Source organism: Papaver somniferum, chromosome 11, assembly GCF_003573695.1.
Source record: "Papaver somniferum cultivar HN1 chromosome 11, ASM357369v1, whole genome shotgun sequence".
Taxonomy (NCBI): domain Eukaryota; kingdom Viridiplantae; phylum Streptophyta; class Magnoliopsida; order Ranunculales; family Papaveraceae; genus Papaver; species Papaver somniferum.
Window position 1 is genome coordinate 79,332,126 of NC_039368.1, and position 8,422 is coordinate 79,340,547.

Consider the following 8,422-nt stretch of genomic DNA (forward strand, 5'->3'; position numbering starts at 1 on the left):
TATCTAAATGAAGGTATATTTCATTTGTGTGTAACAAGCTCCGAACATCTAACATTGGAGAGATATTGCTTTGGTTTTAAGCAAACTTAGCTTGAATCTTAAATCAGTTTTTCATCTAACGGTGAATATTGAATGCTTTGTTTCTAAGCTAACCTATCTTTGATTGTAAGAAAACACTGATTTGAAAGACTATATAAGGGAGAACTCTTGCAACTGGAAAACCTAATCCCGACACTTTTCTTTGTCCTAGTTGCGACTAGAGTCGATTCTCCTTTAACCTAGGTTTTTCCAAAACCATTATAGGTTAACGACTTGAGGACTTCATTTTGGATTCGTGAAGCCAGACCCAACTATTTTCTCTATAGTTGTGTGTTCCGATCTTTCTTGTTCTATCGTATTGAGTACTATCTTCTCTAAGATTTTCCCTAGAATTTATCTCTGATAGGTAAGATATAAAAAGTAATCACAAATTTCTTCGTCTCATTCTTTGTGATTCCATAATAACTTCTTCTACTACCATATAGTTAAGTTGGTCTTTGGTACCGTCCAAGTTATTTCTCATATCAATCGGGCTCACAGATTTTTATCTGTTTGATGGAAGATTGTATTGAGTAATTGAGATACAACTCTTTGATATATTTCTTGGTTGAGCTCTCTTTATTAGCTGGTGCTCTCAAAATTATATTGGAGTTAGTCCATATAGATTGCCGAGCGAAATATTGGGTGTGGTTATTGTACCCCGCTTTTTCAAACCCTATCTCTAGTAATTAGTTGTCTTAGGTACTGAAGCAAATTGGCATCATATCGAACTTTAGCTTGTTGCAAGGTTTGTGGGTGAGTTGTACGCAATGTGAAGTATAAGTATGGACATCCCTGCACAATTGTGAAGCAATAATGGTGCACCGTAGAATCTTGGAGTAGTGCAAAGCTAGAACTTAATGTTTAATCTTAGATTTGGTAGTGGTGCGACGGGCCTTGGAAGTAGTATAACACATAAGAAGTCCACCATAATGGGAACTCCCCCATGAAAAATAATAATTTAATATCATGTGAATCGATGGCTCACATATCAGATATTAAACTGATAAGAATAGATATTACACTTGATCTATCTTAAAGTGATAAGAGCAAATATTACGCTTGATCTTAGCCAAAAGGCCGAGGAGGGGGTTTGGAAACTAGTTTTCAACTCGCATTAGTTGTAGCATCGTCCCAAGCGCAAAGATGTCTAATAGACTTGTTTGTTTGTTTTTTTTTCTATCAAAAGAGAAGATTTATTAAAAAGAGGAAGAATGTACAAAGTTCCTACCAGAGGTGGAAGGGAAAAAAAGGACAAATTACATGAAAATAGAGTCCCAAATATTAAGCACAGAATTTGAGAAATTCAAGTGAACACAATGTCTTGCTCCAGCTGCCCAAGTTAGGACCGAAGATTTAGCTTCGAGAACCAAGTTATCATCTGTTTTATAAAGATATCGAGTTTCGGAACGTCAACAATTTTGTTCTCGCCAATCGTCTAACAGACTGTGCATCGACTAGTTTTTACAGTACCTTCATTCACATCCTAACTCTCAACGATGCGGGTAAATATTTGCTATACTACGGCCAAAAACAGCCTAGCGGAGTCTAAGTACTCTGTGTAATATAACCAGGCGGCTTTTCAGAAGTTAAAACTTGTAACGAGTTTCCACAAAATTGAATTAAGGAAGCAGCCTACAATTTTCCCTTGATCTGGCTAGTGTCGAATTAATTCATTCAATTGCATACTTATGTTGTTCAGGTGTTCGCAATTCAGTAGTTTTGCCGAACTCCAATACGATGGATAGACCTGGTGACCACTATTCATGGTAGATAGATGAGCCAATTGCAGATTGTTCATCCTGAAGCCATCTCTATGAACGCAATGCTCACATTGTTTTGGTTTTGCTTTAACCGCAGATTTTTTTAGTGTCAGCTGCTATTTCTGAGTCCCGGGGTCCTGATATTTTTGGTGTTCTACGTGTGTTCCTAGTGACCATGGAATTAACAAGATTTGAAGCAAACTTCAGTGGGTTATCACCTGGATGGGATTTTGCAATAGATTGAGAGCTTGAGAGAACCGAAAAGGTTTCAACGGTTTATTTGCATCTTATTAGCGATTTGTTAATGTAATGTAGGTTTAGGTCCGCCTAATTAGTAGCTGAATTAGTAACACATTGATCTAATACAGGTTATTATCCTATTATTCTCATACTGGAAAATATCATTATTCTGGGACTGCTCAAGGTTTTTATTAACACAAAGGAGATTTTAAACTTCAGTTGCATTGAGCGTAACTGGTGGCAGGCTCCAGTTCAAGAGTTTTGCAATCTACTTATGCAAAAATGGTCATTATCTGTCATCTTTTATCAGTTTAATGAACTAGAATTAGTTCCATTTTTCTTCAGTAGATTTTTTCATATATAGAATTTCTAAGTGCTGCTGGAATGATTCCCCTCGGCACATATGCCTTATAACGTAGAGCAAGATGGCCTTGGCCCTTAAAAACTAAACATTTGGATTTGAGAGTTGTTGAGTTCCTCTAAGAAAAGAGAAACTGTTAAGGATCGAGCAAGAGAGAGGAGAGCATAAACGCGCGGAAGCGTAAAAGACTACATTGATAATAATCTTGGTATATCATTCTTCATGGCTCAACAGCCTATTTATATTGTTCACAAACTTGATGACCACTCAAGACACTTTCCTAACTAAGATTAAACTCTAAGCATAGACACTTTCCTAACATAAACCAAATTCTACTAAATTATATCTCCTAATTATAGATTCCATATCTCCTAAATATAGACTCTCCTATATTATTTCCTAATACCCTCCCTCAAGATGGAGCATGTAGATCACGAATGCCCATCTTGGACAAAAGAAATTCTTCTTCTTTTTTTTTTTTTTTTTTTTTTAACGCTTTTGCGGAAAAAAAAAATCTTCATATCATAGTTTAAGGACATTTCGGTCCTCTTCGTAGTTTAAGGACATCTTTCGGTCCCAATGGAAGTTTAAGGACATTACGGTCCTCTTCGTAGTTTAGGGACATTTCGGTCCTCTTCGTAATTTAGGGACGTTGCGGTCCTCTTCGGTTTCTTCCATAGAATACTTCTTGTACTCTTGGTTTCTTGGTTTCTTCAATAGAATACTTTTTGTACTCTCTCGACAACTCATAGGATTTTAACCTATTATTGTTGTTCTTTTTCTCATCACCTCTTGGTGAATTTTTTTTTTTCACAACCTTTCTAGTTGTTTGTTTTTTTTTTCTCTTGTTCCAGTCACGCTTTTGTTGCGAAACCTTCACACTTTTTTTTTTCCTTCCAAGATTCTCTCACAATCTTTCTCTTGTTACGCTTCTGCCACAAGCAATACTACACAAAGTCTGCCACACTTTGTAGGATTTCCAAATTTCTGCCACAACACTCTTCATCACCATGTTTGAACATAAATTCTCCCTTAAGCTCAAACATAAGCATTCAATCATTTCTCGTCATTCTAAGTCACTGAATTCGATCAACTTCATCAAACTGTACCAATCCTTCTTGACTGCAATACAAGCTTTTTGATCCTCCATCCTCATTGATTTCGAATTCATGACTTAACCCTTTGAATCAACCTCTCACCCAAAGCTTCTTTACCTTCTTAACTCAAATCTGTTTTCTACAACGCCTCTGCCAGAAACTGTCACACTCATTTACTGTGATAACACTTCTGTCATGCTTACTGTCACATTTTCTTCTGATACGCTTCTGTAACAATTCATCAGTAACACTTAACCGTGACATCCTTTTGTCACGCAACTGTTCATCTGTAACAGTTCTCCTGCAACTGTTAGCCTTTGTAACACCTATCACATACTGTGATAATCTTCTCATAACACTTCCTTCCCTTTTTTTTTTTTTTTTTTTTTTTTTTTTTTTTTTTAATTATTTGGTCGTGAAACCCTAATGCCGACAACATCAAGCTCAGTCCCGTCTTCCGTCAATCATCCTTGTCCGTGTTTCTCACAGCAGCAAACTACACAAGGATCACCTCTTCTTCCTTGTTCTTCTCGATCACCTTCAAATCAGAACCACAGATGACAGTGGTATCATCAACATGAACCACGATCAACAGCATCACCATCCATCTATCCATCCTTGGATAACCACCATTAATGGCAGCATGGTCGAACATTTATCGTTCATCCAGCATCAAGCTTTTCCTCCCGATCTCTCATCTTGATTAATCCACTGCTATCATAACAGCAACATCACATTCAACTCCATCATGAACTTTAATGGCAGCAGCTCGATAGTAACAGCAGTCATCGAACCCTACATCTTATATACTCGAACCAATTTATTTATTTATTTATTTATTTTTATTTTTTTGAAGCAGCAGCAACAATGAATTATCATCATCTCTTCCCTTCTTATATCTCTTCAATCATCACCATCACCGTTGTGATTACTGGCAATCACCGAGGCACAACATCATGTTTCTTGCTCAACTTCATCATCAGTTCGATCTCTCTTTCTATGTAATCGTGATCCAACACCAAATCGTCGGCATTCATCACCAGATCGAGCATCAACATCTCTCATTACCGATCATCAAAATTCCATTGACTTCAATAGCAGCACACTCACAACAGCGAGATCTTTTTTTTTTTTTTTTTTTTATTATTATTATTATTATTTTTAATTAACTCTCGAACCTTGGTGAAGATGCAACGTCTTGCAGACTTCAACTTCTTTTTATTTCTCACGGCAACAACATCCTCCTTCACAGCTTCATTTTTTTTTTTTTTTTAACGACAACAAACGACTCTTGATCACCGAAAACTTCTAACTCTCTTCCTCTCCTCTCTCCCTTTAACCTGGCTCTGATACCATGTTAAGGATCGAGCAAGAGAGAGGAGAGCATAAACGCGCGGAAGCGTAAAAGACTACATTGATAATAATCTTGGTATATCATTCTTCATGGCTCAACAGCCTATTTATATTGTTCACAAACTTGATGACCACTCAAGACACTTTCCTAACTAAGATTAAACTCTAAGCATAGACACTTTCCTAACATAAACCAAATTCTACTAAATTATATCTCCTAATTATAGATTCCATATCTCCTAAATATAGACTCTCCTATATTATTTCCTAATAGAAACCCTTCAAAAATAGGCGTATAGTGCTGGTAGACTTTGGTTTTTTTTTTTGAAAATGTGTTTTGGTTGTAAGTATGACTTTGTGGCTTGAAAAGCAGCAGTATTTTGCTGGATGAAAATTATAATCCAAAGCTGTCGGATTTCGGCTGTGCAAGACATGGTCCTAAATATAATTACTTGCCCATGCATACAAAATTTGTGCGAGGATATGGTTATATTGGTCCAGAGTACATTATAAAGGAAGGCATACTCACTACAGAATCTGATGATCTCTGGGGAGAAGCCAGTGAAGGAACGCATACGCGGTTCTGGAAACAACACTCTTATTTCATGGGTAACCTTTTTTTTTTCCCCTTTGTTCATTTTCTCTATTCTTGTTTTCCAATCCGATGAGAGTTAGAAGTTTGTTTTTCTAGTGCATTTCCTTACGCTTAGCCTGTCACCATGGTGACTTTGCAAACACGACCATTACTTGAAGACAGTGAGAAGTTCCCAGAAATTGCTGACCCACTCATGAAAGGACAGTATCCATATCCTGCACTTGCGAAAACGTGTGTACAAGAAGATCCTCACAAAAGACCATGCATAGCAGATGTTGTGACTACTCTTTCGAATGTAGTCTCCCAGAGTTACGGAGAAGCACAGGGAACAACCGAAGATGATCCTTTTACTCCCTTAACCATGTGACGCAGTGCACTGGCCGTTGCATAGGTAAAATCATGGAGTGAGAAGGTCTAGTAAAAGTCACGGAACAATGATGATGTAAGACTGTTATGGTTGATAATTTAGACCCGGCCTTCTAGTGGTAAAACTACTCTTTTGTTAATCTTGATGCCGTAAGCTTGATTTTGTCAGTAATTACATTTTAGTTATTCGATATATTCATATCGCTGGCCTGGAGGTTTTGCTGGTAATGGTTGCCTTTGGGTTTTTAAACATTTTAGTACTGTTTGCGTGATTCTAGCTTCCAAAGAAACTCATAAAGTCGGCGAATTGCTATTTCCACCACTCTTGACTTTGTCAACGCAAGGAGACTCTGTCAATATGGAGAGAAAAAGTCTCCGCAATATCCTGAAACTTATTCGATGTAGGACAAAATCTAAAACTTTAAAACCCTACGTTAGAAGTTTAGAACCCTAAATCATCTTCCATATCCGAGACCTTCATTGAAAGCCATTCCCTGATTTTCATTCATTCAAAATATGATAAAATTAGTACTACTGTTTCTTCCGCTTCTCTTTGCTTCCTCATCAGCATTATTTCCAAAGTATCCGATTGTTGATAACCACAAAATAAGATCAGGTTCGTCTCTTTCTCCTTCTCCTGATAATATACTAGACAAAAATCACTGGCTGTCACCCTCTGGTAACTTTGCTTTTGGATTCTACCCATTATGTTCTGATTGTGACAATGATCCTAGTCCTAGTTATCGCATTGGCATATGGCTTGTCAAATCATCCAGTAAAACCCTAGTTTGGGTTGCTAATCCTAATGATCCTCCACTTACCAATCTGTCCACCATATTTTTCGACTACGATGGAAAGCTTGTACTTCAAACCAAAACAAGAAAAAACGAGTATGATGAAAACGTTGTTGGTAAAGAAAGGCTTTTATTTCCTGAAGTAGGAATATCAGCTGCATATGCGAAAATGCATGATAATGGAAATTTTGTTCTGTATAGTTATGGTTCTGGAGTCATATGGGAGAGTTTCGATCATCCTACCGATACGATTCTCGGTGGCCAGCAATTGCATGGCGGCCAAATCCTAAGAGCAAACGGTAGTATTACAGATCACCATGGTTACAAAAGAACATATTGGTTAGGGATTGAAGAAGAAGAAGATGGAAATGTAGTGATACGACATTCGGAAAGTAAGGACAGTACTACTGAAAGGGTTCCATTGACATTGAATTTGGATCCGGTCAGTGGTCGACTTTATCTTGTAGATGGGAATGACATGGTACTGCAAAACATTACTCGGGGTGATGAGCGAAGGGATCGGATTGATAGTAATGTTATCTATAGAGCAAAATTGTATCCAGATGGGAATTTGCGTTTGTATATGGAAAGATTTGAAGGCGAAGGTGGGGAGTCGATTCTATTATGGTATTCACCCCTCAAAGACAATAGTATTACTACTACTGAACTTCGTGTTCTCTGTTTTATCATCACTATATTCTTGCCATCAGTAGGTGCATTTTTCTACCTAATTTGGCCCAAGACTGATCAACATTTTGAGCAGCACCACAAGGATGCCGCAGCAGCAAGAAGTCTGAAAATGTGCAACTAATGGTTCTCAAAGCATTTTTTTATCCTTACCGCATGTTAATGCTACATATCATGTTAACAACCTGGCTATCTTCTAAAGCCTTTTTTTCTTTCAGATAGCTGCTAATGCTTGTTGCCAGATGTTTAATTATTTTTCTCTTAAACAAATTTATAGTCTTTTATTTAAGAAAAAACGTTTTTGCACTGTCGAAGCTGCTGGTGATTTGAAAATTCCTCTTTAACTGTCCAAAAACCTCTGGTATAAGTTCATTTATTTTCAACTGTTTATAGGGCTCATTCTTTGCTCTTATGAATTAAGAATCTATATCCCGTAGAAATGACTGACTAATTAAAACATGGAGATTGGACATCTTTTTCCACAACAATTCTCTTCAGGTCAAGCTGCAAGCAGGATTGATTGCTTTAGCTTCAGCTGGAAGAATGTTGCCCAAAAAGTAGCCGTCGGGTATTCTTGCAAGCACCATCAATGTTGATCTAGTGGCAGCCTTCAGGAATAAACAGTTCTTCCCAATTCAAAATGGCCGACTAAATATCAATTCCATTATTTGGAATAAGCCAAACTTTCACCCAGGCCAGCAACTGAGATTTTATTGCAGAAGCGATCTCCCATGATGATCTGGTCTTGGCATAAAAGTACGGCTATTTCTTTTTAGCCATAAAGTCGCAGCAGTTGATAAAAGACTGGGATAACCAAATTCCAAACTTTTCTCGAGAAAGAACAGTGCAATAGCATATGTGAAGCCGATTCATTCAAAGACCCACATAAAGTGCATGAAGAACTAACTTGCATATGTGGGGATTTTAGAAATCCAAACTTCCGAAGCCGGAAAGTTGTACAGTACTATGCATTACCATTCTCCATCCAGTTTATCCTTTGTTTCAGAAAACCAGTAAAGAGGTAAGTTGAACAAAAAAAAGAGGAGAAACACCTAAAATGAAAAAGCAAAGAGAAAAAAAGATTTGGG

The 8,422-nt window shown here is 37.3% G+C and overlaps 1 pseudogene; it reads right to left on the reverse strand.

The window, feature by feature from the left end:
• Positions 1 to 959: 959 nt before the first annotated feature.
• On the reverse strand, positions 960 to 1,133 carry LOC113325651 (annotated as a pseudogene).
• Positions 1,134 to 8,422: the final 7,289 nt, after the last annotated feature.